The sequence below is a fragment of the Aulostomus chinensis genome, chromosome 7, assembly GCF_037954235.1.
Source record: "Aulostomus chinensis isolate RoL2024-O1b breed Wild chromosome 7, RoL_Achi_v1.0, whole genome shotgun sequence".
Classification (NCBI taxonomy): domain Eukaryota; kingdom Metazoa; phylum Chordata; class Actinopteri; order Syngnathiformes; family Aulostomidae; genus Aulostomus; species Aulostomus chinensis.
Window position 1 is genome coordinate 22,812,914 of NC_141326.1, and position 8,471 is coordinate 22,821,384.

Below are 8,471 nucleotides of genomic sequence, written 5' to 3' on the forward strand. Positions count from 1 at the left end.
GCCACTAATATTTGACTGTGTGGTCTGTGTGTTTGACTGACTGTTTACCAAGTGTGTATTTTTGTGTTTGAGTGCTTTCTTGCCTCTTCGGTTTGTTTGAGTGTGAGGTAGCTCTTCCTGCAAATCTGCATCAGCATGCATTTGTATGTGCACACCTTTATTGTCTGTTTGGAGTGGGTGCCTGGTCAAAGATTCACAGGATACCTTTTTCTCTAAGGCTGAACCTTCTACTTTTAGCTGACAGCAAATAGTTGAACAGAACCAATTTAATCTTGTTTTTCAGCCCAGGATGACATACGGGAGAATAAAGCAGTGAAGCTTGTCCTAACTCTCCTGGTAGAAGCAGTCACTGTGGGCAGCCTTACTCTGAGGAAAAGATGATAATTGCGATGTGTTGATTTGAACTTTATAGGCGTCATGAGAAGCTACGGCAACACAATATAGTAATATCATACGCTGGGAAGAGAAATCGCACAACCTTCCCGTAGCTAGTTTAACAGCTTCCTGGGAAACTAATTTGCAGCTCAGGAAAATACTACCTGACAGATTGATTCACCAGTTGTACCCACAATTAATGGATGATTCACTCTCACGGAATAGAAAAAAAAAAGAATCCTATTGGTGGCTTTGGCACAGGAGAACAGGAGCACAAATGTTGCTCTCCTACATCTCATAAATGTCACAATTAAAACCAACCACAAGCTCTGTGTGCGTTACAATGCCTCTCAGGGGACAGCTTGACATTTGGACAATCATGTCTACTTCCTCATCACGAAAGAACTTGGATTTTATGTACCCTGAAGAGCTTCCACATTGCAGCATTATTGGTGTCATTTGGAGAGGAGGCAGCAGCGATTGCATTGCAAATAAAGCATGTCTGCATGTTGCACATATATTCATAGCAGCAAGAGCAACGGATTTTTTTTTTCCAGCAACAGCGGTCTATACAAAGAGCTGGTCTGAGCTGAAGTGTTGCTGGTGAAGAGCACACACCAGCTGTCAGTGTGGGGAAAGAGAAGAAAATAGCTTTCATCACAGAGGGGAGAGGACTGTCAGGCCACAGGGAGGCACAGACGGAATCAGTCGTACAATTTCAAATAAATTCACATGGGTAAACTAGAATTTGACTGCAAGAATCCAAAGTGTTGCTACGTAATATAACAGAAATACTCCTCCTCCCCTGAGAGTCCAGTGATGATGAGAGCAACAAACAACAAATCCTTTCAGCTCCCAGAATTCAGCAGAGTTCAAACCAGATTAACAGTAGATTTGCACCAAGAAGTCAATGAAATTTTAAAGGGAAGGGCCCCCGATTGTTTTACATAACAGCCGAGTTGAAACTAGTGCATCCAGTCTTCCTCCATTTTGAATAGCTGAAAGTGGGTAGCTTAATCATTGCCTTGTTGCTTATATTTTTGTTGATGGACAAAATTATGGGATTTGACTAAGAGGATTAAAATGACAGCAGTTAATGAGACACAGCTGGGACTGGATCACAACTGTTGGAGTTATAAATCCATAAACAGACAAACACATGCACACGCGGGCGTACACATCAACACATATGTTCCATCTCTCTCTCTCGCTCTCTCTCTCGCTCTCTCTCTCTCTCTCTCTCTCTCCAACACACACCTAGAGGCCAAGAGACAAGCTGCCACTCACTTGCATATAATGCTTATTACACAGGGTTTATCATCCCATTCAAATGAACCAGATTAATTCATGTCTTTTCTGGATTTGAAGTATTTAGCCCAACAGGACACACTGGGAATAATGGCATAATTGTAAGCTCTCCCTAACCCCTCCTCTTGCAAGTAAAAAAAAACCAAAACAGTTCGTCTAAACTCTGATTATAGGGACACAGCCAAAATGTGCGCGTGGCAATGAAGCTTCTGCAGCTGTACGGGAATTTCATGGTTAATTCACATCACACAACCAAAATATGGTTAATAACATCTGCTCCCATGACAAGATGGGTAGGTGTTAGGAAAAAAAGGGCATCTTCTCTCCATTCTGACATTGATTTATTACTGATATGTTTTTATAGATTTCTCTGGCCACTTGAAAGCATCAGAGCAAGCTGTATACTGATATTATTACGTTATGGAGTTGATATGGCAACAGTTGCCTACTTACACTGGATCCAGCAGACGAACAGAAACATTAGCAAATCATCTGAAGACATGTTTCAGGGCTCCTGGCAAATGTAATTAAATAGTAACTTTCCTTTTAACTCTATTTTTATTTCCACTCACAATATTTGACTGTTAGATGCTCTACTGTCCTCAGTGATATTCTCCCAATATATTGGGTTTACCTGCTGTTTGCTTGTAAGGTTTTGTGATGAGCATAAAGACATGAAAACCTTTTACAGAGTTGAGGAGAGGCACACGATTTGGTGGTAGTTCTCTGTGCATTCATCACTAGGAGCTTGAGATGCCATGTAGTTTTCTGATCCACAGTTAATTTTTCTTTCTGTAAAGGCACCGGCCACAATCCTGACGTATTCGAGGAACTCGTCAGCTTTGAGGGAAGTGCACTTATTTTTGAACCACGGAGACCGGCTAACCACCTAGTTAGCTTAGCATGTTAGTGGATGGGACTTACTCTCATCCTATCTTCCAAAGTTGGCCATGATTAGTAGCAGACTTGTTGTCATTAAGCAACATTTCTGGTTGCCGGCTGAAGCTGCATTTGGGCTTTTGATGTATTGTGTGACATCACTGCACCCCATAGCTTTGTCAAGAAAGTAGTTCCATTTATGTCACCTGTTCTCAATTTCGAATATCTCACAATTTTGACTAATTTCATACCGAACATTTTATGCAACCCTAATTCTTCTCATGAAGACCATTTTGGAGGTATGCTAACACGTCCCACCCACTACCACTCACTGAGTAGCAGTCAGCCGGTCTTTGTGGGGCTCCGCTCCCTCCTGCGCACACAGTGGAGAGAAGAGTATCTATCTTCTTGTCTGGCTCTGGGGTGGATGGCAAATAAGGGGATTTTCCAAGAAGCTGGTGTATTTCTTTAAAGAAACAAACTGCGGGGTTGTTATTCATCACCAAAACTTGATAGAAAGCTGCTGTAGGCTTCACATTGATTGATAAACCTTTGAGATCTGACAGCCTGCAGACAAGCGAATCAGAGTTATGAATGATGGTTTTGGGGGTAAGGTGTCATATTGAAGTCAGGGAAGGCCTGAGACTGTTTACATCAGTCATTTCAGTAAACAAGTCTATACTTCAAATTATAACATAATCATTTAAAGGGAAACTTTGTAGACTTCCAACCAGCTTTTAATTTCAAACTCTTCACAGGTTTTGGGGCATCCTGCTGATTTTGTTTGCGATTGCCCTCTTAAATAGAACATCACTTCAAAATCAAAATATCCTGTTGCCAACCAAGCCAGCAGGGTGAAAGAATTTTGTTTCTCAGTTTTGTGACTTTCTTTTGGACATTTTATTGTGCTCTTGACTTTTGATCCATAGTTTCTTCCATGTTTCTGTTTAAATATAATTAGGACTGCTGGGGTGTATTGTATATTCGCCGGTCTTATGATGGGTTGAACCCTGTTTTGGTTCCTGTTTTATTTTGAGATTGTGTCCCTCATATGTCAGTTGTGTTTTATTTCTCTCTGTAAGGTTGTCCAGCTGTGTCTTGTTAGTTAGTCAGTCCTCATCTGCCCTGTTCTCATTGTCCTCTCACCCAATCAGCTCCCTGCCTGCCCTCATGTTCTGCATCTGTCTCATGTGGTCTGATTTGTTCAGTTAGGGTTTTTTTTTCTTTTTCGATCTGATTTCAGTGTCCGTCCTGCTGGCCAGATTCTCTTTTATCTACAAATATGTACGTTTGTGTTTCCGTCTTCTCTCCAGGTATCAGTCTGATCTGCTTCACTGCCTAAAACCTCCCATGTTTTTCTTCATGTTTATTTTAAATAAACCTCAGCTCCCCAGCCCTTGACTGCCTCAGCTACTGATTTTGCACTTGTATGTTATGTGCAAAGGAAACGGTGATTTCTTACACGGCAACACACACACACACACACATACATACACACACACATACATACATATACACACATGGTCATATTTAATCAGATATATATAACATGTATATTTGCCTTTTGAGATTAATTTTCAGCTTTAGCATCCCCTCTTGTCAAAAATGTATTTTCTCTAGGTGTTGCTGCAGTTTGAGCTTCGCTGTGTAGAATGATGTCCGTGCAGAGTTTTACGGTGAGAGGCTGTTTCCATATTCATTGCTGAAAGTGTAAATTTTTCTCTGCCGTCAGTGAAGCTCTTGATGTTGACAGCTGGGCCTATGAGCAAGATTTGTGATGTCACAAATATTTTGGAAGATGACGCTGGTCCAAAATACAGCAATCACAAGTATAATGTGGAACTGTGAAGCTTCCAGTGCACTAACAGTGAGAATGGACTTTATAGAGGAGGCGTTTTTTTGCCCAGCAGTTAAGCATGAAATAGAAAAAAAATATTAAAATATTAATGAAGGCTTGATCTTGAATTTATACTGAGAAAGAAGAGATGGAGAAACGGTGGCTTTTTTATAGATTTTAATGTGGTGATTATATTGGTTTTTCTTCATAAACAACATCAGTGTTTTTGTATTTGCCCGTGTGTGCGTGGAAAGAATTTTTAACAACGAAAGAGGTATTTCAGTGCGAATCACGACTTGTTTTTGAACAAACACTTAAATGCAAAAAAAAAGAAATTTTAAAGGTTTTCATAAATACTGCCTCATATCCTCAATGTAAATGTAATCCTATGATATTTACTACAGCTGCTAGACTGCTCAGCATTAACATTCTTTACGCATTAATGATTTGTTGCCACTAAATGCGCACTATATCATCATTTTTGTCAGCTACTTTGCCCTCCGATATTTCTTATGCACCGATCTTTCCATCCTTGAACTTTTATCTTTCCTCCCTCCAGTAGTGACAGCTCTACTCCATATATCTGATGCTGATGCAGGATATCTAATGTATGATGACATGCCTGAACATGATGTCCTCGTGAGAAGCCTGCACCAGCCCCCCTCATACACTTAAGTCAACATGCTTAATTAAATTCACCGGGACCCTGATGGGCCTACACGACACTAATGTGGCCTGAACCTACATGATAATGTAATATGCATGTTAATAAAGAGGCATCTAGTTTAGAGGTTCTAAATAATGTAAGCAACACATTATTAATCACGGCTGAGAGTTCGCAAAGAACAGAGTGTGTGCAGCGCATACATTTTGAAGCAATCCCTCTGTGTGTGTGTGTGTGTGTGTGTGTGTGTGTGTGTGTGTGTGTGTGTGTGTGTATGTGACCATCTGTGTGGGTGTTTTCATCTGTGTACAACTTTCACTCACATGAGTGCTGTATTTTAATACATTTTCTCATTCCGCAGTCAAAAATGACGTTCAGTATCAGTTTGCTGTTGCGCAGTTATTGATTTATCTCCTTTTTGAATCTCACACTAAGCCCTGTGTTCACCCGGTTCTTACAAAAAGGGGGTGACTGTGTTGTAATCACACTTTGATAGAAGTAGCTGCAGCTCTTGCAGAGATACATGCATTAAAGTCAGGCCTGCTAGTCGTTCAGATAGAAAGGACGAGCAATGCAGAGAGGGCTGGGAAATAAGGGGGAGATCACAGCAGCAATGCTGTGAATTTCAGTTACATGGTGTGATGTGGGCCGAGGAGTAATCTCGCAAGATCAGAGGGATCACCTATCCATTCGCAGCTTTCCCATGGCCGAGCCTGCATGACGGACATAACATCTCACCATGCAAAGCCACTCCTGCCAGTATTAAGATTCAGAAATTAGGCCCAGCACTTGTTTTGGCTGTAAATAGTCATTCTGCTTTAGTATTTGGAAACACGTCGTCCTTTCAAAGCTCAAGGGCCACAGCCATATTTAGCTTGGCCTGCTGCTGTGATGAATTAGTGAATTTCTTTGGGTGTGTTCTGAATACCATTATGCTAATAATAACAGACGGCCCATCTGCAAGGAGAATCAAATAGGATGTATTTCCGTAAAACCCAGTTATTTCTACCATGTGGAACATAGATATAACCACCTGTGCACAAATGCTATACACGCTGATTTTCATAGAGGCACTGTGGCCATGAGGAAATATGGTGTAATGGGAATTGGCATACTCACTGAGATGTAAAAAGCAGTGCAGGTGGTTGGCAATGACCCATGGGTCTCTATCATCTCCCGGTTAAAAAGCTGATTGAGACCAATGACTTTGAGTCTTACAGTAACGGGGAACAAAAAAGTTATGCTTCCATTTCAAATCAGCTTGAGTTTGAGCCCACACACAGGACATGCTTCAGTGGTCTGAGAAATTACAGGATACCACCCCTTCCAATTTCCCCATCACTGGACCAGACTGTTGCAGGCTATTGAAACGATTACCCCAAGGGGACCAGAGTAACCTTGTTTATAGCTCATTGAGCATTCACAGTTCCAATTTAACACAGGTAATTACAACATCGTTATCTACTCCTAAATCTTCTCCAAAGGTGTTATCACAAAAAGATACCTCTGGCTCTGTGTTTTGCCATGTGGCCCCTGAAAGAAACACTGCATCAGTATGCCCAGGCATTTCTTGGACGGGCTTATGTTCGTTCTCCAGGTGTCGGTGACCCAGCACAGCCTGCTCAACCAGAACACATCAGTCACACTAACACACATCTGTCGCAACAGTCCAACCCACTCCATCATAGCCATGGCTGGTCCCTCTCCTTGAAAGTCCCGCCCTGCATGGAGAGGACAAACAAATCCTCTGATTTGCCTCTAATCTGCAGTCTAACCTCAGCGTGGGCCTCTGCCATCCCAGCACATCAAGGACAAGCACTCCACAGGAGGGCTATCCATTAGCACAGCATCCTGCCGCTACCATAGTGTGATGGGGACGGGGCAGAGGGATATGCTCCAATTAGAGTTGGAGACATGGGGACTTTGCCCCTGACATGTCCCTGCTGCTCCTCAAAAGGAGTGCGACTACACCTTTCTCATACAAAAGGAAAACCTTGCTTGTCATTTCTGCTACCTCGGGGTGTTGCTGTTCATTCACCTCATGAGGCAAAACCATTTCTATCATGCTGTTTCTTTTCATGTGTGGCACTGTCTAGGTGTGTGTGCCTGCAAGCATGAATGACTGGTGGTCAAGCATATATGTGTGTGTATGTCTATGGAAGAAAATGTGAGTGATCTCATGTGTGTTTGCTTGTTCTTTGTCGAGAAACAGCTATCTTGAGTTGATCTTTGGCATGCTCCCCTCATTTGAAGCGGCTATCAATAGAAATCCATCCATCTCTATAGTGCAGAAGGCTTAGCTTGTTTGTGCTGGGTTGGGACAGTTGGACCAGTTTCATGCTTGATGCATTTGCATGCTGCATGAACACAATCTGCTGACACCCAGTGGGAACTCCTTCCATCCATTTGCATTGTTTTAACGCTTCTTGGTGAAAGGAATGAATCTGTGGTCATAGTTGGTCTTGATTTTAATCAGGAATTGTGTACATGGGAGCTCAGATACACAGAAGAAAGCATACACAGCAACACACTGATATGAATATTTAATCCTTGTTCTATATGAATAAAACACAACATCGCACTGATTCAAGCCCAGGACAGCATACCTTTCAACGGTCCCATGTGTATCTGTCCATTCATGAGGGGAGAGATGAGCTCTCAGATATGAATGAGGTTTTCTATTAGAAGATGCCTCCAATAAATCTAAACATCACCAATGGCCTGCAAATGCAAGTGCATTTGTCTACATAAACACAGAGCAAATTTAGTGTATTTGGTTGATTATGCAGTTTATCAACTATGCATGAAGCAATTACTTACCAGGGCCTGGGGGCTCGGATGGAAACCGAATGGATGAATTCCTACAACAATCCCTTCCTCCACTCTTTCAACATGTCCATTCATTAATCCAGCCAGGCAGCCATTTGTTTGTGCAAACATTCGTTTAGCTGTTTGTTTGTTTGTGCACCCAGCCATAGAAGTTTTCCCTTTTTTCTACTTCAAGAGATGTCAGCATCTTGTGACCCACTCTTTAGGGATTTCCATCAGAGTGGAGGAGAGTGGCTGAATACTTAAGCAGAGGTCAAAGGTAGAAGCAAGCCAAGGGACAAAGATTGTGGTGACAAGAGAAGTGAGACAAAGAAGTAAAGCAGTGGATGTGCAGAGGCTTAGATTGATTGGAATTTGGGGAGAGTGAGGAAAAATTAAATTTGTGTAAGGGAGGAAGGGAAGAGGGAAGATGCTGAGAGAGAGAGACACAGAGAGAGAGAGACATAGAGAGAGAGACAGACGTCAGAGAATGAGATTTTTGCCCTGAGAGCAACAACTTCAAAAGCTTTTGGGGGCATGCCTTTACACAGTTTTACTCTTAACATAATCCAGATTTCCGAGTATGTGTGTGTGTGACAG